Genomic DNA, 20,412 nt, shown 5'->3' on the forward strand with positions numbered 1-20,412 from the left:
TTCCGGAGGCTAAGGCAGGAGGATCACTTGAACCGGAGGCTAAGGCGGAGGTTGCAGTGAGCCAAGATCACGCCACTGCACTACAGCCTGGGAGGCAGAGCAAGACTCCATCTCAAGAAAAAAAACTAAAAACTCAAGCTGAGGAGGGTTAGCCGGAAGCCTTCTTCCCAATGTACCAACCACCCCTACTTCCCACTGCTCACCTCAGCAACCCCAGTCTGGCCAAGTCCATCCCAACCCATGCTGCCACACGCCCTTCATGCTCTTCCTAGGACATTTAATCACCTGGTCTTGGGCCAGGCAGACTGGACTCTCCCTTCATTTTACAGACAAGGAAACTGAGACACAGAGAGGCTGCTGGACTGTTGCAGGCAAGTCAGGGAAGGGCACGGTCTGGAACCCAGGGCTCAAAATGCAGTGTTCTTTCCAACTTCACAGATTTCTTAGATCCAGAAGAGGCAGGCTGGCAAGGGACAGCAAGGGACTCAGAGTGAGTCAAAAGAAAGGACTTCCAGGTCAGAAGGATTGGTAAGACCTGAACATGTAATTGTGGGATGATGCCAAAGGTCTTCACCTGAGTCTTGTCAACACTAACAGGTTCCAGGACAGCTGCACTTTAGGGGGCCAGTAGAGGCACCATCTTGCTCAAAGAATGGGGCCAAACTACACCAGGCATCTCTACCATCCCCAGCAGATCCTACCTCTCTCTGCTTAAAACCCTCCAATGGCTTCCCATCATTCTTGGAACAATTTTAAATTCTTCACCAGGGCCCCAAGGTCCTACACGCCTCTGAGATCATCTCCCCATGGTCACTCCATTCCAGCCCCCTTGGGCTCCTCCCTTTTCCTCAACACACTAAAGCTGTTCCCATTTCACAGCCTTTACCCTAATGTTCCCTTTATCCGGAACATTCTGTCCTCAGCTCTTCTCATGGCCACTTGCTTCTAAACATTCAGGTCCCTACTCAAACGTTGCCTCTTGGAGAGGCCTTCCCTGATCACTTGGCTAAATACATGAGGCTTTGCAGGATACACAGTCCCTGCTGCAACTACTTAAGTCTGCTCTTACAGTGTAAAACAGCCATAAGCAATATGTAAGTGAATGGGTGTGGCTGAGTTCAATGAACTTTATTTACAAAAGTAGGCAGTAGGCTGGATTTGGCCTATGAATGTAGTTTGCTTACTCCAGCTCTAATTGTCTTGTTTGATTGTCTTCCTCTATCCTTCCCTCCCTAGACTGTTAACTCCATAAGAGCAGAGACTCTAGTCTCGTTCAATGCTGCTGTGGTAGCCAGCCTCCAAGATGTCCCCCAGTGATCCCCATTTCCTGGTATTCCCACCATTATTTACTCCCCTCCCAAACTGAATAGCGTTGTCTGTGTAATCACTAGGATATTGTGAAAAAGATGGAGTGTGACTTTTGAGGCTAGATGATAAGAGGCATTGTGGATTTCATCTTGCCACCTTGAATCCCTTGCTCTGGGGATGCCAGCAGCCATGCTGTAAGGACACTCAAGCAATCCTATGGCAAGGTCCACATGGGAGGAACTGAGGACTCCTGCCAACTGCCAGCCATGCAAATGAGCCAAATTGAAAGTGGATTCTCAAGCCCCAGTCAAGCTTTCAGGGGATCACTGTCCCAGCTGGTATTTTGACTACAACCTCATGAGAGATCTAAGCCAGAACCATCCAGCCAAGCCATTTCTGAAGTCCTACCACACAGAAACTATGATATAATACATGTTTGTTGTTTTAAAATTAAGGTAATTAGTAATTAGTTATGCAGCCATAGATGACTCACATAGTTGCCTAGCACAGTGTCTGGTCACAGAATAAATAGGCTAATTAATATTGGTTAATAAATAAGTGCTTAATAAATATAGAAGGACACATTATAAAAATAAACGTTTGGGGCCGCTGCGGTGAGTGCATTCTCACTCATTAGGCGCCAACTAAACTTTTATTAAAATAAAATAAATGTTTGAAAGACAAATGTATTATAGTTTTTATATAAATAAACGTTAAAATATACATTAAATAATATAGAAGGGCACAATTAAAACTTTCCTAATCCACTGATAGTCCTTGGACAAGATGCCTATATAAGAATTCTTTCAAACTTGAGATCCTAAGATTCGGAGATTCTCAGTTTCTGTGTATAATTAATGCTAAGTCTAGGATTATATAATTCTGAGACTTTAGGCTTCTGTTTCACCAAGTCCATGGCTCTAAAAGCTTGTGATTCTAACATCTTATGATTCATTTATCAACATATATCTTGGCTGAACAACTCTTCTCTGCCAGGCACAGTGCTGGGTGCTAGGGATTCAGTAGAGAAAAGATGATCCCGATATCTGCCCTCCTGTGGCTCATGAGTGGATGGGGACACAGGCAAACACACGGGCACACATGATGTAGTGATCTCTGTCACATGGGTAAGCACAGCAGCTGGGGTGGGGAGTGTGGTAAATGAAGGAACACCAACCCAGATATTCAGGAGGGATGTGAGCAGAAACTGTCCTCAGAGCAAACAGGAAGAGAGAGGACTTCAACCAGAGAAGGAGGTGGTGTTGTAGACTGTGTTCCAGGTAGCAGGAACAGCCAGTGCAAAGGTCCAGGGGTCGGGGGAGAGAGCCAGCATCCAGCACATCTGGTGAAGCAAAACGAGTTCTGTATGGGTTGGTATAGAGTTGGGGGTGGGGGGCGGTAGAAGGCAGAGTGGCCAGACTGTGGCCAGATGACTGAGAACCTAGTAAACCATGTCAAGGAGTTTGAACTTTATCCTGAGGGCAAAGGGGAGCCAGGGAAGGGTTTTAAGGGGCAGCAGAGTGGCACAATCTGCTTGGTAGTTTGGAAAGATGCCTCTGGCTCCTGTGTACGGGTTTGGAAGGAGGAGAGACAAGAGACAAGTCTGGAACAAGATCCCAGGTGAGAGAAGAGGCCTGAGTGAATGGGAGGTGGGCCCCAGAGAGACATTTCATTTACAGTGTGGGGAATGGACAGGGAGTTGGTGGCAGTGTGGGTTATACTGGTAACCTGGGAGCCCAGGACTCCTAGATTTTATGATTCTAAAATTCTTGGCCAGGCACAGTGGCTCACGCCTGTAATCCCAGTACTTTGCGAGGCCAAGGTGGGCAGATCACTTGAGGTCAGGAGTTTGAGACCAGCCTGGCCAACATTGTGAAACCCCGTCTCCACTAAAAACACAAAACAATTAGCCGGGCCTGGTAGTGCACGCCTGTGATCCCTGCAACTCGGGAGGCTGAGGCAGGAGGATCCCTTGAACCCAGGAGGTGGAAGTTGCCCTGAGCCGAGATCGCGCCACTGCACTCCAGCCTGGGTGACAGATTGAGACTCCTTCTCAAAAAATAAAATAAAGTAAAATTCTCTGATTCTGTGTTCAACACTCATCATTCTTCAACACAAAATGTTCAATGATATCACCATACGTGTAGGATGCCCAACCTTACCGCCCTCCATCCCTCCTTTCTGAGCTTCAGTTTTCCTTGTTTACAGAGTGAGGATCATTAACACTGTCCTTGCAAAGCAGCCGTGGGAGTGGGAGACGGTGTGTACTCAGCATCTGCACAGAAATGTGGTCCATCATGGCGGGTGTGTTTGTCCGGAAGTGCTCAACACACAGGCACTGTCAGGAAAGAGCCGGGTGTTGAGAAAACAAGACATCAGCAGGGAAGAGCAGGGCAGGCAAGGGAGAGCCTGGTCGTTGTCTGCTCCTGGAGACCTGGGCTGCTCTGGCCTCCCGGCTTCTGCCTGGGCATCTGATACCCAGATTTGGTTGTTTGCTTCCAGGCACTGACAAGTTTACATGTTGTTTGTGGAATTCCCCATTTCTGCAGCTGGCCAGAAACTCCCCTTTCCTGGTCTTAAACTCCCCCAAGGGCTACAGACACCAGCTGGGGGTAGCCAGGCAATATCTGATCTTCCCTGGACTGATCTAAGCCAGATCAAGTCCCACAAAGCCAGATCAAGTCCCAACCTGCTCACACTCTAGCGCCCCCTCTAGGTCACACTATAGGCATTCCCTTCTTAGACAACTAACTGTCCATTGGCTCCAGCAAGAGCAAGTCTTTGGAGACAGAACCCTCACTCCTCTCCCCAAAACACATGGTCTCCTGAACCACACCCAAGGTTTATGTGTCTCCTGCATTATAATTTGCTTCTCACCGATGGTTCAGTTTTAATTCAGTTCAATCCACAAAACATCCATTGAAGCCGGGCATGGTGGCTCACACCTGTAATCCCAGCACTTTGGGAGACCGAGACAGGTGGATCACTTGAGGCCAGGAGTTTAAGACCAGCCTGGCCAACATGTTCAAACCCCATCTCTACTAAAAACTCAAAAATTAGCAGGGCGTAGTGGCGGGTGCCTGTAATCCCAGCTATTCAGGAGGCTGCAGTGGGAGAATCGCTTGAACCCGGGAGACAGAGGTTGCAGTGAGCTGAGATAGCTACACTGCACTCCAGCCTGGGTGACACAGCAAGACTCCACCTCAAAAAATAAAATAAAATAAAATAAATTGAACAACATAACTGTGACAGGCTTACCCATTGCTTGGAGAAAGAGATGGGAGGCCAGCAGTGGTGGGCCTGAAGCTGCCAGTGCTTAGTGGATCAGGGTTGGGCTTAGGGTGTGAGGCCAGAGAGCTCAGTTCATTTCTTTGCACACAGTAGGGGCTCTGCAAACACCCGTGAAATTAAATCAAATTAGGAGTTTAAGTGACACAAGCTAGCATGTGCACCAACTATTTCCGGAAGGCGATGAGAGACGGGAGAGTGAGATGGCTTTCGGGGTGGGTGTTGGGGGGCTGGGTAGCTGGGGTCGGGGTGGGAGGAAGACGTACTTCTCATTTTATGCCCTTTTGTACCTTTTGAAATGTTTTACTTTCACCACATGCACACAGAGCAGAATCAATCAAACAAACAATCACAATTAAATAAACAATGCAGGGAGCCAGGCTGTCTCAGAGCTCCATGGCTTCATGCCTGCTCTTCCTGCTGGTGAGATACGCTTTCCCAGCTTTCTCCAACTGGAGAAGTACATGTCCTCCAAGAAGTACACAAATGTCCTGTCTTCTGGGGCCTGTTCCTGCCTCCCTGTGATGGTTCTTCTCTGCTTACCCACCTCATCCACACACAAGTGGTCCAATCTCCAACCCTGTCTGTCCTGCTCTGTGGCCTGGAGGCACCTGTGCCTTCTGACATCACAATACATTCAGCCAAGGGGAGGAATCGGCAGAGATAAAAGGGCAGGATGAGGGAGAACTGGGCATGTTTATGCCACCCCCAGTTCCCTCCCTGTTTTGCCTTAATTTTGGCAGTGGCTGAATTTCTCCATGGTCTTAACTCCTGTCTTAGCCTCACTTATATGGCTCCAGCTATCTCTGGGTCAAGTAACACCATTCTCTCTCTCACCTCTTTGGCCTTGGGGTGCTAACAGCTCCCCACTGTTGCCAGTCCCTGCATGCCTCACCTCTGCAAACACTTCCTTCATTAAGTTTGCTTCAGTTAAGCCAGTGGTTCACAATCTGGGGTAACTTTGCCCCCAGGGGACATTCGGTGATGTCTGGAGACACTTTAGGTTGTCATGACTGGTAGAGAAGATGCTACTGGCAGAGGCAACAGATAGTGCTAACCATCCTGCTCCGCACAGGACATCCCCCACAACAGAATTAGCCAGCCCCAAATATCAATAGCACGGAGACTTTGGGTCTCCCACTGCTCCCTGCCTGAAGCCCGACAGTTCATGGCTGGGATCCTGGACTCCTGCTGGCCTCTCTGCTTTGTGGTGTGATCTGCCAGTTTCCACACTTGCTGTTGATCTCCTCTTAGTGACACAGAGATGAAAAGACCCCATCCTTGCCCTCAAGCTGGCCATAGTGCAGTGGAGAGAGACCCTGGTGAGCGGGGTTCCCCAGCAGCCTCGAGTCCTTGAGGGCAAAGTCTCTTTGTCAGTCACCACATAGCCCCAGTAGTAGGAGAGCAGCAGACATTTGCCAATTGAAACAAAAGGTCCTTTAAAAATATCTTAAAACAAGGCCAGGCGCAGTGGCTCACGCCTGTAATCCCAGCATTTTGGGAGTCCAAGGTGGGCGGATCACCTGAGGTCAGGAGTTTGAAACCAGACTGGCCAACATGGTGAAACCCTGTCTCTACCAAAAATACCAAAAAAAAAAAAAAAAATTATCTGGGCATGGTGGTGAGCACCTGTAATCCCAAGCCACTACTCGGGAGGCTGAGGCAGGGAGAACTGCTTGAATCTGGGAGGTGGAGGTTGCAGTGGGCTGAGATTGCGCCACTGCACTCCAACCTGGGTGACAGAGCAAGACTCTGTCCCCCCCACCCCCCCCAAAAAAAGTCTTAAAGTCTTAAAACAGACAGAAGTTTAGGCTCAATGGCTAAACAAGACCCAGGAAACCCTGGTGAGTTTCCCTGTAACAAAAGTTCCAAGGAAACCACAATCAGGCAAAGATGTACCAAATGAATGAATTCTAGTCCCAGGGGTATGGGTGGGTGAGTGGGACAGAAGACAACTATGAGCACCCCGTCTCTAAAATGGTTATAATGGTAGAACCCACCTCCTAAGATTGAATGAGATTAAATTTAATGAAAATCACTTACAGTGTTACCTAGTGAGTAGCGAGCACCAGATAAACAGTATCCACCAGCTACCTGGAGGAAATGATGGGGCAGCAGCTTCAAGACGGGTCTAGGGAAGAGTTCTGCCGCTAATATTGGACTGGTTTGCACCCCTGGGCCTCACTTTCCCAATCTGTAACGTGAGGAAAATGTAAGCAAGATTAGTGTTTTGCAGAAATTATATCATAGGGATGCTTGAGAGGGGTTCTACAATACGTAGTGCAAATATCATTTTCAACATTAAACCTGTAATTTAATAAAAGTAAAAGGTCAGTCTGTTAAACTGGAGTGAAATATTACCGTTAGGCAGGGCTAGGGTGACCAACTCATCCTCTTTTGCCCAGGACTTGTCTAGTTTTAGCTCTGAAAGTCCTGTGTCCTGAAACTCTCCCTCAGTCTCAGCAGATTAGGATGGCTGATGACCCCAGCAGGTCAAATGATCAGCTTGCCCATACTAATTTTAAAGAGAATAAATAGCTAGCTGCCCGACACAGTGGCTCACGCCTGTAATCCCAGCACTTAGGGAGGCTGACTCGGGCGAATCACTTGAGGTCAGGAGTATGAGACCAGCCTGGCCAACATGGCGAAACCCCGTCTCTACTAAAAACACAAAAATTAGCTGGGAGTGGTGGCAGATGCCTGTAATTCTACCTACTTGGGAGGCTGAGGCAGGAGAATCGCTTCAACCCGGCAGGCAGAGGTTGCAGTGAGCCAAGATCATGCCACTGGACTCCAGCCTGGGCAACAGAGCGAGACTCCATCTCAAAATAAATAAATAAATAAGTAAACAAACAAACAATATATGTTGAATACTTATTTTGTGCCAGGCACTGACTTCACAAGTATTAGCTCATTTAATCTTTATAAGAACCCAGCAAGGTAAATATTAACATCTCTCTTTATACAATCGCACAGAAAGTTTCTGTAATTGCCTGAGTTCACACAACTCCTGAGTAGTAAAGCCAGGATTTGATTCCAGGCCATCTGGGTCCAGAGTTGCCATATTTAATTTGACCCGTACTATATATTTGAATATATTTTTATTTTTTATTTTTTGAGAGGAAGTCTCGCTCTGTCACCCAGGCTGGAGTGCAGTGACATGATCTTAGCTCACTGCAACCTCTACCTCCCGGCCTCAAGCGATTCTTTAGCCTCAGCCTCCTCCCAAGTAGCTGGGATTACAAGCATGCACCACTATGCGCAGCTAATTTTTGTATTTTTAGTAGAGACGGAGTTTCACCATTTTGGCCAGGCTGGTCTCAAACTCCTGACTTCAAGTGATCTGCCTACCTCGGCCTCCCAAAGTGCTGGGATTACAGGCGTGAGCCACCACGCCAGGCAAATATATTTTTAAAACGTCTTTGGAGACAGTAATAATATCAATAATGATGATAATAATAATAATGGAAATATATTTTAAAACATTTTTGAAATAGTAATAATGACAATACATTTTTGAACACTGAAATATGCATCCCAAAGTTTAACACTATGGAGGCCACGTATAAACTAACTTGAGTTGCTTGATTAGCCCATTGTTGTGCAGACCTTAGAATAAAGCATTTTTGGCCACCTCTGCTGAATTAAAGCTAGAATGGAAGACTCAAATGTTTACAGGGCCAGGTGGGTGATGTCCGTGAGTGGTTTTAGGGCAACAGGGAGTGGTGGAGACTGTGGCAAACGGGAATAGAATGCATGAGCTGAGAAGATGCAGCCAGGACTCAACTCCAGGCACTTGGAATTGGGGACCAGCAATGGCAGATCCTTCAGGAGGAGACAAACATCCATCTTCATCAGCAACTAATTCAATGACAACAATACAAAAACACAAGGTGTGTGAAACAAAACGTGCCTGTGGGTCAAACCCAGTTCCTGCTCTCCTTCCACCGCTGCCCTGCCCGAATTGAATGTATGCTCAGATTATCAGGAAAGCTGTTAAAAACAACAACCACAACAACACTGGCCAGGTGCGGTGGCTCATGACTGTAATCCCAGCACTTTGGGAGGCTGAGGCAGGTGGATCATGAGGTCTGGCCAAGATGGTGAAACCCCGTCTCTATTAAAAATACAAAAATTAGCCAGGCGTGGTGGCGGGCATCTGTAACCCCAGCTAGTCGGGAGTCTGAGGTAGAGAATTGCTTGAACCCGGGAGATGGAGGTTGCAGTGAGCCGAGATTGCACCACTGCACTCCAGCCTGGGCGACAGAGCAAGACTCTGTCTTAAAAAACAAAATAAAACAAAAAACTATTTGAAACTGTGGCATATTCATTCAATGGAAGAACACTATACAGTAATAAGAATAAACTCTAGCTATGAAAAATATGGATGAATCTCACAAACATAAGCCAGACACAAAAGACTACATCCTGTGTTATTCCGTTTCTTTAATGTTTAACAACAGACAAGATTCATCTCTGGTGTCAGGAGTCAGGCTTGTGGTTACCCTGGAGAGGGGTGCTAGTGAGTGATTGGGAGGGGCAAAGGGAAGACTTCTGGGAGCCTGGCTGGGTTCCATTTCTTCATCTGGGTCCCAGTGGCATGGGGGTTCTGTTTGCGATGATTCATTGAGCTGCACACTTGAGTTTGTGTATTTTTTGATGTCTGTTTTTTGGTTTTTGTTTTCTTTTGAGTTGAAATATTTGTCACCCAGGCTGGAGTGCAGTGGCACCATCACAGCTCACTGCAGCCTCCACCTTCTGAGGCTCAGGCAATCCTCCCACCTCAGCCTCCCGAGTAGCTGGGACTACATACAGGCACGTGCCACCATGCCTGGCTAATTTATTATTATTATTTGTAGAGGCAGGGGGTTTGCTATGTTGCCCAAGCTAGCCTCCAACTCCTGGGCTCTAGTGATCCTCCCGACTCAGCATCCCAAAGTGTTAGGATTACAGGCATTAGCCATCATGCCAAGCCGTACGTGTGTTATACTTCAAAATTTATGTAAAATTTTTTGAAACACATACACAGAAACCATTACCATTTGGAAATATTTCTCTGGACAAAGCAGGATTATGTTTGGATAGAAGGGAAAACAAATGAGGAAATAATCCATTCCAAGTATGGGAAGCATCTGACAACCCTTTGCTGAATAGGTGAAAAGAATACAATTGTCAGGGCTGCGCTCACCACTGAACTCCAGCCTGGACAACAGAGCCAGACCCTGTTTCAAAAAGAACAAAAAACAAAAAACAAAATGAAAAAACAAAAGTGTCTCCTTGGAGAGGCCTTTCTAGGAAGGAACCTTCCCAGTTACTTCCTCTTAGGGTACTATAACTTCCCCTTAGGAAATGCTGATTACAGTCTGCAATTCCCTTGTTTATTTGGGGTTTTCTTTCTTTTTTCCTTTTTTTTTTTTTTTGAGATGGAATCTCGCTCTGTCACCCAGGCTGGAGTGCATGGCAAGATCTCGGCTCAATGCAACCTCTGCCTCCCGGGTTCAAGCTATTCTCCTGCCTCAGCCTCCCAAGTAGCTGGCATTATGGGCACCCACCACCATGCCTGTCTATTTTTTTGTATTTTTAGTAGAGACGGGATTTCACCATGTTGGCCAGGCTGGTCTTGAACTCCTGACCTCGGGTGATCTGCCTGCCTCGGCCTCCCAAAATGCTGGGATTATGGACGTGAGACACTGTGCCCGGCCCTTTTTTTCTTTTTTTAGTTTATTGTCTATCTCCCCTTCATGAAGACAATGATTTTGCCTGTCTTATCCATCACCTGGCACATAGCAGGTGTCACAAAATATTTATTAAATGAGTGAAGAGAAGAAGGGAGGGAGAGAAGGAAGAACATCTGAGTGGATAATTGGGAGTTAACAAGGCAAAGCTGGGGGCAGTTGGAAGCTGTGAAGACCGATGCGACTAGAGATGAGAGACCAGGGGGTGCGGCAGGCAAGATGATGTCCATTTTACAGATGAGGCATCTGAGGCTCAGAGATGGCAAGGGGCATGACCAAGTCATCCAGTGGGACAGGTCCTGGATGAATCCAGTTTCCGACTCAAGAGTCAATAGAACCTCAGTTACTGATCACTCATCTGTACTAACTGATGAGGTGAGTACTGTTATTCCTTCCTAAGGCACAGCCAGGAACAGTGGTTCATGCCTATTAATCTCAGAATTTTGGGAGGCCGAGATGGGAGGATTGCTTGTGGCCAGGAGTTCAAGACCAGCCTGGGCAACATAGTAAAACCCCCATCTCTACCAAAAAAGATTTTTCGAATTAGCTGGGCTCGGTGATGCCTGCCTGTAGTCCTAGCTGCTCAGGAAGTTGAGGCGAGAGGAACATTTGAGCCCAGGAGCTCAAGGCTGCAGTGAGCTATGATCAGGCCACTGCACTTCAGCCCGGGCAACAGATCAAGACCATGTATCTTAAAAAAAAACAAAAACGGTGGGGGGAGCCGGGCGCGGTAGCTCACACCTATAATCCCAGCACTTTGGGAGGCCTAGGCGGGCAGATCACCTGAGGTCAGGAGTTAGAGACCAGCCTGACAAACATGGAGAAACCCCATTTCTACTAAAAATACAAAATTAGCTGGGTGTAGTGGTGCATGCCTATAATCCCAGCTACTCAGGAAGCTGAGGTAGGAGAATCGCTTGAACCCGGGAGGTTGCGGTGAGCCGAGATCGCACCATTGCATTCCTGCCTGGGCAACAAGAGTGAAACTCCGTCTCAAAAACAAAACAAAACAAAACAAAACAAAAGGACCTAAGGCACAGAGAGTTTGAGTGACTTGCCTAAGGTCACACAGCTAAGCAGCAGCCAAGCCTCAGGGCTTTCGTCTACTCTGAATGGCTATTCTCCACCACCCACCCCACCTTGCTGCCAACTCTCTGCTCGGACCCCAGCACGGTCTATGAATTCAAACCCTAACCCTTTCTAGAGCTTTGGGCAAAGCCAGGAAATTCCATGAAACCCCTTCAAGGCCTGGGTTCCAGTTCCCCCAACTCCAAACCAAAAGAGAGCAAAACTAGCCCTCCTTGCAAGGTGGCTGTGAGAAAACAGTGATAAAAATTAATTATAGGACTTGTATGTAATAAAAATAATTGCAGGGCTCCTGGCAAACAGCCCAGCTCTAGAGATACGGACTGATGATAGCAGGCATTTATGGCCCTGCGGCCCAGCCTTTCTGAGGCTGGGGTGATAGGAGCCGGGTCACGAGGTGGGGGTGGTCACCGGCAGGAAACTCCCAGCAGCCCTTGCTGCTGGGAGGCCTGGGCCTGTCTCTGATGTGGCCTGCACATTGGTTTCAGGGACGCTTGGAAGGACACTCCCCTAGCCTGGGGGGGGTCACCATTCGTTATCCGTCTGGTTGGGTCTGATGTTGCTTGCTGTTTGCCTTTCTAAAAACCTACAAACAAGGCCAGGTGTGGTGGCTCACACCTGCAATCCCAGCACTTTGGGAGGCCAAGGTGGGCGGATCGCTTGAGGTCAAGGGTTCAAGACCAGCCTGACCGACATGGTGAAACCCCATCTCTACTAAAAATACAAAAATTAGCTGGGCATGGTGGCGGGTGCCTGTAATCCCAGCTACTCAGGAGGCTGAGGCAGGAGAATCACTTGAACCCGGGAGGCGGAGGTTGCAGTGAACCAAGATCGTGCCATTGCACTCCAGCCTGGGCCACAGAGTGAGACTCTGTCTCAAAATAAATAAATATAAAAACCTGTAAATAATGAGCACTTTACAGTGACTTCATTCATTCGTTAATTCTCAAGGCCCCAAGGATAGGCAGGGAGCAGATTTTGGTGGTGGTGGAGGTGGAGCAAGGCCCAGAGGAGACAGTGGTTCATTCTTCCTCTATCCAATGGATATTTATTAAGGGCCACTCCATGCCAGGTGCCTCGCTGTTGGAAGGTAGTGACAGGGACACCAGGGACTTGCCCAGGATCACAGTGGGTGGGAGGAAGTCAGGGCTGGCCCCTGGGTCCTCAACACCAAGGACAGTAATCTCATTGCCACAAAAAGAGACTGGAGTGGTTTGACCCTTTGGCAAAATGACTCCCTCTTAGGATTCTAGCCTTCCCTGCAGGCGTTCATAGTTAATTCTTAAAGACATCAAAAACCCATATTAGAACTCCAGTAATTTTTTAAATGAAAACGGAACCTACTTATCACAAAAGCTCAACCAATAAAGAGAAGTACAAATAAGAAAGTTCAAAATGTGGAAATTTTACTACCCAGAGAGAAATGCTCTTAGCAGAGGTAGCAGAGCTAAGCAGTCAAGAGCACAGACTCAGACCAAAGTGCCCAGGGCCACGTGCTGGCTTGCAACCTAACCATGCTAGAGTGTAGCCTCTCCGCTGCCTATTTCTTTACCTGCAAAACTGTATAATGGCAGCACCTGTCACACATAGGGTATTAAATGTTAGGAGCATGAAACAAGCTAACCATTTGTGGAGTGCTTAGCACAGCACGCAACACAGAATAAGTGCTATTTAAAGGGTTGTTCAGTGTATCCCCAGACGGGGCTCCATGCAGACATACCACACCTGCTTATGGTCTTAGGACCTGATTTTATATATGTATATACACATATATATGTATATATACATATATATATGTGTGTGTGTGTATACACACATATATACATATATATATACACACATATACACACTAAACAAGATATTCCAGGCACCTTGCCATGTCTATAAGCTTCTTTCTATAAGTAAGAATTTGATTTAGGCTGGAGACAGTGGCTCACACCTGTAATCCCAGCACTTTGGGAGGCCAAGGCAGGAGGATCACTTGAGCCCAGGAGTTTGAGACCAGCCTGGGCAACTTAGTGAGACCTCCCTAAGGTGTTGCAACGTGCAGCTGTAGTCCCAACTAATTGGGAGGCTGAGGTGGGAGGATCGCTTGAGCCCTGGGAGGTAGAGGTTGCAGCGAGCCAAGATTGCGCCACTGCACTGCAGCCTGGGCAACAGAGTGAGACCCCATCTCAAAAAAATAAAAAGAATGTACGTTTCATATCGGTAGAAACTTTCTGGCTGTTTCAGGTCCTAAAAGAGTGCTTGGCACATAATAGATGTGCAAAAAAAAAAGTTGAATGAATGAATGACTCTAATTTAGTCAATATCCATGACAAAGGGATCTGTTACATACTGGGTGTGTGACTTTGAGCAAGTATCTTCAAGCCTCTGAACTTCAGTCTTCTCCTAGGTTTCATGGGTATGACACAGATAACATGTACTGAGTTAACTCTGTGCTGGGACTAATTTGAGGTGGTTTATATGGAATATCTCCTTTAAACCATACAACAGCATTTGAGGTACTATTATTAGTCCATATTAATGTGGAGTTAGCTGAGGCATAAGGAGATTAAGTAACTTGGCTAAGGTCACAAGTAAGAGGTGGAGCTAAGAGACAAATCCCCCAGGCCTCTGATACCACAGTGCATTCACTTACTTTTCTACACTGCTTTTCTAAGATAACCCACCCTTGGCCACCGACAGTAGAAGGAATAAGTACATGGTGGTACATTTGTACAATAGAATACTATAGAGCAATTGAGTGGCTCATGGGCTGGGAACCGTGGTTCATGCCTGTAATCCCAACACTTTGGAAGGCTGAAGCAGGTGAATTACTTGAGCTCAGGAGTTTGAGACCAGCTTGGGCAATATACCAAGACCCCCATCTCTAAAAAAAAGACAAAGAAAAAGAATACTATACAGTGATTAAGAAGAGCACATTGAGGCCAGGTGCGGTGGCTCATGCCTGTAATCCCAGCACTTTGGGAGGCCAAGACGGGAGGATCATGAGGTCAGGAGTTTGAGACCAGCCTGGCCAACATGGTGAAACCCTGTCTCTACTAAAGATACAAAAAAAAAAAAAAAATTAGCCAGGCATGGTGGCACGTGCTTGTAATCCCAGCTACTTGGGAGGCTGAGACAGGAGAATCACTTGAACCTGGGAGGTGGAGATTGCAGTGAGCTGAGATCATGTCATTGCACTCCAGCCTGGGTGAAAGGGCAAGACTCCATCTCAAAAAAAAAAAAATGACATCCTGAATTTTTATGGCAACCCTAAAGTTTGCATATGTATGATTCCATTTATGTGAAGTTCAGAAATAAGCAAAACGAATAAATGGTAATAGAATCAGGAGCATGGTTTCCTTGGGTGGGAGTAGGAGTGAGTAGAAAGGATATTAGAAAAGCTTTACATCTTGATCTGGATGGAGGTTACCTGTGTGTATACACATGTAACAATTCACCAAGCTGTACACTTAATGTTTTTACCTTTTACAACACTTGTGAATTACAACTCCATAAAAAAATATTTTTAGGCCAGTTGCAGTGGCTCATGTCTGTAATCCCAGTACTTTGGGAGGTCAAAGGCCAGCTTGGGCAACATGGCAAGACCCTGTCTCTACAGAAAAATTAAAAAATCAGCCAGGTATGGTTGTGCATACCCGTAGTCCCAGCTTCTTGGAAGGCTGAGGCAGGAGGATTGCTTGAGCCCAGGAGATCTCGGCTACTGTGAGCCACAATTGTGCCACTGCACTCCAGCCTGGGCGACAGAGTGAGACCCTGTCTCAAAAAAAATTATATATATACATATATATATGTATGTATATATATAATACACAAATTTTTTAAATCCCACAGAGCGATATGCCCTATTATAAAATCTTTGATAATATTCCCTAACTGATGGGATGTTTGCAAGGTTAAAATGTGATAAAGTTTGTGACTCTCTTGCTACATTTTAGGGTCTCATAGTAAGAACTCAATGTTAAACGTAAACAGCATTGTTAAATGTAACAGCAGCATTCATACAGCATCGTTATTATCATGGCTTTTTGTATTTCTCTCTATTGCTGATAGACTGGAGCGCCCTCGAGTGTTTAATTTGTTATAGTACCTCAGTTCTTACAAAGAGCACCCTAAACCCAAGTTTGTAGTCTCAATGCCAAAGGGCAATGTTTTTATTTTCTTTCATTCCAGTGCCACATAAAAAAGGACCAAAACATGACCTCCTGGGAGCAAAGAAACACCAGGTTGCCTAAGGAGAGGTGAACTGGCCCAGGCTGGAAACAGAGCAGGTCAAATCTCACGCCCTGATCAGTGGTGGGATCACGCCTGTGAATAGCCACTGCAGTCCAAACTGTGAGACTCTGTCTCTTAAAAAAAAAAAAAAGTAGCAAAATTCACATCAAATCAATGGGTCCCAAGGCCAACTCAAGCCCTGCCCATGATCACTCCCTGAAATGTGTCAGAAGGAAGACAGAAGGGAACACGCAGCTCTACCTCCCTTTGATGCAAGCACATTGCAAATATCATCTCGTTTCACAGGAACTCACATAATATTTGAATGTGGCATCATACGGACTACAAAAATGCTTTCATATTACTAATAGTCACAGCTAGCTTTCAGTGACAGCTTCCTGTGTCCCAGGTACCCTACTAGAAGCTAGATGTCCATTGTTAGCTTTGATCTTTAAAATGGCCTGTGAGGCATATATTCTTTTGTAGCCTGCTTTTTTCCCTTCAGCAGTACGCTTTGGGCATCTTTCCATGTCAATAAATAGAGCTGGGTCGGAAGCAACTGATTCAAAGGCTGAGAAACTTAAACAGTCAGCAGCCACTGCCCAGGTGAAGATCAATAATAGTTAACATTTATTGAGTGCTTTATTACACACCAGGCCCTCCACTCATTGTTTAAGGTGAACTCTCTCGCATTTGATCCTTGAGGCAATCCCAAGGTAGCTTCTATTATTATTCAGATGGGGAATCTGAAGCCCAGAGAAGCGAAGGAACACAGTCAAGGTCAGACAGCTGGTGTTCAATGGCAGAGGTGGGATTCAAACCCAGGTCCCTCTGATTCAGGCGCTGGGCTCTCAGCCAGCACATTTGGAGGACAACATGGAGGAGGATGTCAGGGGAGTCTTCGAATTGGGAAAAGGATCCACTGGCAAAGGCTGAAGACAGGCAGGAGGGTGGTGTGGGCCCAGCCACTGTCCTCCATGGAAGTGACAGTAAGGCTTCCTGGAGGTGACACCGTTTGGACTAATTCTATGTCTCCAGCCAATAAAGAAGGTCTTTTTATAACTTACCAGTTCCTGGGCATATGTCCAGTGAGACATACGTGGGTTCAAATCTTCATTGTGCCACTCTAGTTTAAAAAAAAAAATCAGCATTATCGCCAGACACAGTGGTTCACGTCTGTAATTCCAACACTTTGGGAGGCCAAGGCAGGCGGGTCACCTGAGGTCAGGAGTTCGAGACCAGACTGGCCAACATGGTGAAACCCCATCTCTACTAAAAATACAAAAATTAGCTGGGCGTGGTGATGCACACCTGTAATCCCAGCTACTCGGGAGGCTGAGGCAGGAGAATCATTTGAACCCAGAAGGTGGAGGTTGCAGTGAGCCAAGAACGTGCCTGGGTGACAAAGTGAGACTCAGTCTCAAAAATAAAAATAAAAAATAAGCAGCATTGTTGAGATATAATGATGTTCAATAAACTAAACATACTTAAATTGAATAATCTGATGAGTTTCAACATATGTACATACCCAAGGAACCATCACCACAATCAAGATGCCAAGTGTTTCCATTGCTTCCAAAAGCTTCATGCTCGTTTATAAGTCATCCCCCATTCATCCCACCACCCCATTCCCAGGTAACCATCACCAATATAGGTTGCTTTCTTTCACTATAGATGGCTTTACATTTTCTGGGATTTTATAGAAATGAAATCATGCTATATGTACTCTGTCTTAATTTTTTTTTTTTTTTTTTTTTGAGACAGAGCCTCTCTGTTGCCCAGGCTGGAGTGCAGTGGTGAAATCTCGGGTCACTGAAACCTCTGCCCCCCGGGGGTTCAAGCAATTCTCCTGCCTCAGCCTCCCTAGTAGCTGGGATCACAGGCGTGCGCTACCATACCTGGCTAATTTTTTTTTTTTTTTTTTTTTTGTATTTTTAGTAGTCTCGAACTCCTGGCTTCAGGTGATCCGCCCACCTCAGCCTCTCAAAGTGCTAGGATTACAGGCGTGAGCCGCTGCACCCCGCAAATATGTACTCTTTCTGTCTGACTTCTCTCATTCAGGCATGAATCACCATGCCCGGCCATTTTGCCATTACTTTTAATGGCAAAAACCGCAATTACTTTTGCACCAAGCTAATAGATCTCACAGATGAAGCACGGTGGCTCACACCTGTAATCCCAACACTTTGAGAGGCTGAGACGAGCAGATCACTTGAGCCCAGGAGTTTGAGACCAGCCTGGGCCACATAGCGAAACCGTGTCTCTACTAAACACCAAAAAATTAGCCAGGCATGGTGGCATGTGCCTGTCTGCAGTCTCAGCTACTCAGGAGGTTGAGGTGGGAGAATCGCTTGAGCCCTAAGGTCGAGCTGCAGTGAGCCGTGATCGCACCACTGCACTCCATTTTGTCTCAAACAAACAACAAAGAAAGATACAGAAGCCACAGTTTCTTCACCCATGCCCCTGGGCATGTCATTGTTTCCCCCAGTTTTTGCCTATTACAAATAAAACTGCTATGAACACTCATGTACACGTCTTTGAGAGGACAAATGCTTTCATTACGCAGGAATACAATTGCTGGTCACATAAGCGTGTGTTTAACTTTTTAAGAAACTGCAAACTACTTCCCAGTCTGGCCTTTTTAATTAGAGTCATTTTAGATGCACTCATTTTTTTTAACCTGTGGATCTAATAGATGGTTTCTTAGACTGTCTGGACCTCAGTGTTTTCATGTGTAAAATGGAGATAATTGGCCGGGTGCGGTGGCTCACGCCTGTAATCCCAGCACTTTAGGAGGCTGAGGCAGGCAGATCATGAGGTCAAGAGATCGAGACCATCCTGGCCAACATGGTGAAACCCCATCTCTACTGAAAATACAAAAATTAGCTGGGCATGGTGGCGTGCACCTGTAGTCCCAGCTACTCGGGAGGCTGAGGCAGGAGAATCGCATGAACCCAGGAGGCGGAGGTTGCAGTGAGTCAAGATCGTGCCACTGTACTCCAGCCTGGCAACAGAGCGAGACTGCATCTCAAATAAAAAAGGAGATAATTACATCAGTTTTGAAAGGTAGTGAAGACAGAGTGAACTAGCATATAAGCACATACGCAGCACATAGAACAGGGACTGGGACATAGTAGGGGTTCCATAAGCGGTGGGTTTTTGTTGTTGTTGTTTTTGAGATGGAGTCTCGTGCAGTGTTGCAATCTCAGCTCACTGCAACCTCCGCCTCCCAGGTTCAAGTGATTCTCCTGCCTCAGCCTCCCGAGTAGCTGGGATTACAGGCACGCACCACCATGCCTGGCTAATTTTTGTATTTTTAGTGGAGACAAGGTTTCACCATGTTAGCCAGGCTGGTCTCGAACTCCTGATGTCAGGTGATCCACCTGCTTCAGCCTCCCAAAATGCTGGATTACAGGTGTGAGCCACCAGCCTGGCCAAGGGTGATTATTTTATTACAATTGAACCACAGCCATCCTATGATCTGGCCACTTACCCCAGGATACAGCATCCTCAACTAGATGGCAAAAAGCCACTTCCTTTGCACTTAGTCAGTGCTGTTAGCCTGGAGGAATAACAATGGCACCATCGATTGTGCCAGGCACTATCCTAGGTGCTTTTGTATGTTGAATCCTTGCAAAGCCCTGTGAGGTGGGTCAGTGTTTGCCTTCTGTATGACAGATGAGAAAACTGGGATGTAGTAACTAGTCACTGGCCAAGGTCACACAGCAGTGAAGTAATGGTGCTGTGATTTGAATCTATGTAGTTTGATTTAGGATCTAGAAGTTTCGCTAATGGATTACCTAGCTCAGACCTAGTGAAAGAGCCCAGTCACAAAAGCACCTCCTGATGCCCAGAATCATTTTCAGCTCCTCAGACACAGAGCCTGAAGCAAAGATTAGGTACTGTGTGATTTATAAAGGAAAGAACCTGTAAGGGATGAAGGGAAGCAAGACAGGGAGGGAAACAAGAAAAGATGTGGTCTCAGGTAAAGTCTAGCAAAAAGGCTGGCTTTGTGTACCTCTGTACGAGTCAGCTGTTGGCTGCCAGCCACCCTGTGGGTGAGGGGAATAAACTCCAGGGTGAGGTGATTCCTGAGATGGCAGTTCTCCGTAGAAATGGAAATAGTAAGCCATTAGAAGCCAACAACTGAAGCATCTGGGGGGATGATGTTGGTGTGCTAGCCCATGAAGGGCTCAAGAGGTTCCCAGAGGCACACTTCTTGCCTGCCTAATGAATCAAGTTCTAGAATATTCTGGAACATTCACTACCTAGACTTGTTTTGGAGAATCCTCCTTCTCACTGAGACCAGCATGTTGAACAAACCCAGCCTGTGACATAATCAAAGCATACCTTAATTTGTATCTCCCAGTGTCCTTTCTAAGATGTATTTGGTGGAGAAACATTTTCCCTGCCACTGGGTGAAATCTCCCCATTATTCTTCTGCTTGTTCTGAGGAAACAGGCAATTCTATGGTCACTTTAGGTCACAAACACAACCTCAATTTAGAAATGAGAATGTCCAGTCAAGCTTCTAACCAAAATTCCCAATTTGATTTGGGTTTAAACCTTCTCCCCTCACCCTCAGGCCTGCTTCAGGGAGGCGGTGTGGGTGGCTCCTTCTCTATCTCTCCTTCCCTCACCCACCCGTGGGGTACAGTGGGGGGTGTTGGAGATGGCAAGGGGAGAGGAAGGGTCTCCCTTGAGCTGCCACCATCCTGGCTGGCTTCAAGCTGCCCCTTTCTGTCGTGGGCTCCATGGAGACGGCCACTGTCACA

The 20,412-nt window shown here is 46.6% G+C and overlaps 2 long non-coding RNA genes across 2 annotated transcripts; both read right to left on the bottom strand.

Moving 5' to 3' along the window:
• Window positions 1–3,369: 3,369 nt before the first annotated feature.
• LOC130541059 (uncharacterized) lies at window positions 3,370–5,164 on the bottom strand. Its single transcript, XR_008955102.1, has 3 exons — window positions 5,144–5,164; window positions 4,567–4,697; window positions 3,370–3,646 (listed from the first exon to the last, which is right to left on the bottom strand). It is a non-coding gene; the product is annotated as an uncharacterized LOC130541059 (long non-coding RNA).
• A 1,436-nt stretch (window positions 5,165–6,600) lies between these two features.
• LOC130541058 (uncharacterized) lies at window positions 6,601–19,836 on the bottom strand. The gene is made up of 3 exons (XR_008955101.1): window positions 19,657–19,836; window positions 16,706–16,764; window positions 6,601–6,790 (listed from the first exon to the last, which is right to left on the bottom strand). It is a non-coding gene; the product is annotated as an uncharacterized LOC130541058 (long non-coding RNA).
• Window positions 19,837–20,412: the final 576 nt, after the last annotated feature.

This window comes from Pan paniscus, chromosome 21 (assembly GCF_029289425.2).
Source record: "Pan paniscus chromosome 21, NHGRI_mPanPan1-v2.0_pri, whole genome shotgun sequence".
Classification (NCBI taxonomy): Eukaryota; Metazoa; Chordata; class Mammalia; order Primates; family Hominidae; genus Pan; species Pan paniscus.